Here is a 2,106-nt window from a genome sequence, read left to right as displayed (position 1 = left end):
CCTGGGCAACTTGGCGAGACCTCATCTCTACAATAAATCAAAAAATTAGCCAGGCATGCTAGCGCACACCTGTAGTTTCAGCTACTTGGAAGGCTGAGACAGAAGGATCACCTGAGCCCAGCAGGTCGAGACTGCAGTGCTATGAGCGTGCCACTGTACTCCAGCCTGGGTGACAGAGTGAGACTCCAATTCAAAAAAAAAGACTCTGTCCTTCTGCAAACACGCTTCCTGTCCCTATAAATCTTCCACATTCTACCCACCTCCCTACTGTCTGCCTTCCTCTGCAACCCCACTACACCACGCCAAATCAAAATCATCATCTTCTGCTACCTCTGCCTGGAAAAGGAATGTCTCCCTCACACTCACCCACTATGAGTGCCATCAGTGTCCCTGCTCTGCCAGTCAGGATGCCCGGGGCCAGACAGAAAGGGGGGATTGAGGATGGAAGGAGCATTTTCCCAGCAGAGTGTTTGAGAAAGCGCACCTAGGTTTATGCACCATAGCCATGGAAGAACTCAAGATTGGTTAAGAAAAATAACATTTTTTTATGATACATAAAAATTCATTATGGCTGGGCACAGTGACTGATGCCTGTAACCCCAGCAGTTTTATAAGTTGAGGAGGGATGACTGCTTGAGGTCAAGAGTTCAAGATCAACCTGGGCAACACAGCAAGATCCTATCACTACCAAAAAAAATTCTAATTAACAGGCCTAGTGGCATGCGCCTGTAGTCCCAATTACTCAGGAGGCTGAGGCAGAGGGGTTGCTTGAGCATAGGAGTTGGAGGCTACAGTGAGCTATGATCACACCACTGCACTCCGACCTGAGTTTTTCCTTCTCCTAAAAAAAATCCATTCAGCCTGTAATCCCGCGCCTTTGGGAGGCTGAGGTGAGTGGATTGCCTGAGCCCACGGGTTCGAGACCCACCTGGGCAGCGAGACCTCATCTCTATAATAAATCAAAAAATCAGCCGGGCGTGGTAGCGCGCGCCTGTAATTCCAGCTACCCGGAAGGCTGAGGCGGAGGGATCGCCGGAGCCCAGCAGGTCGAGGCTGCGGTGGCCGGGAGCAGTCACTGCACTGCAGTCTGGGTGACAGAGTGATACTCCAACTCAAAAAAAAAAAAAAAAAAAATCCATTATAAACATTATGTATGATCATGCAAATAACAGTCTCTTTAATATAATTCCAATATTATTTGATTTGTGAAAATTTGATCTTCATAAAAAACTTTAAAAGTACATCATTTGCCTAAGGTAGAAGCACATTCATAGTATATATCTTCTCTTACTGATAGAAAATAAATTGGCTCATAATTGGTATCACATACAAGCTCCCAAGCTTTGTCATCTCTTTCTGTTCTAAGCAAAAAAGTACCAACTACCCATCCTGAAAGGAATTAAGGTATTTTTCCATTTGAAAATAAAATAACAAAAATCTTAAAGTCTTGCCTCCGTGAGCAAAGCCTATAATTAACATCTCTATGGACTCTATAGAGTAGTGAACATTCAGTATTATTAACAATTATCAGATATTATTATTCTCTTTAATAATGAAGATAAAATATGTTTGAGATTGATATTTATAAAAGGAAATTTTTCTAATGGCATCCCTGTGGTTATATCTGTTAAAGTGCAGATCACTGTGTAATTACCTTCTTACTAGTTTAATTTTTGTTGTCTCTTAAAAGATACAAAGTAGGACATAGGCTGAACAAGTCAAGAGGTCTAAAGTACAACATGAGGACTGCAATAATAATATTAATACTACTGTATGCAGAATTATTTGCTAAATGAGTAGATTGTAGCTGCCATTGCCACAAAAAAAAATGGGCAACGTGAGAATGATGAATATGTTAACTTACTTCACTACAGTAGTCATTTTACTGTCTATACATATCTCATAACATCATGTTGCATCCCTTAAATATACACAACAAAATTGTTTTTAAAAAGAAGCAAAAGGTAACAAAAAAGAATTATGAGATGTTTTAATTTGAGCAACTGGTAAAAATACCTAAAATACTCTTTTTGAACAAACCATCGAAGGGGAGTTTTGGGTTTTTTTTTTTTTTTTTTTTTTAAAGATTTGTACAAGTCAGGGTTA

This window comes from Carlito syrichta, unplaced genomic scaffold (assembly GCF_000164805.1).
Source record: "Carlito syrichta isolate Samal-C Ts95f unplaced genomic scaffold, Tarsius_syrichta-2.0.1 Scaffold124793, whole genome shotgun sequence".
Taxonomy (NCBI): domain Eukaryota; kingdom Metazoa; phylum Chordata; class Mammalia; order Primates; family Tarsiidae; genus Carlito; species Carlito syrichta.
The sequence above is the reverse complement of the archived record's forward strand: the minus strand, read 5'-3'. Positions refer to the sequence as shown.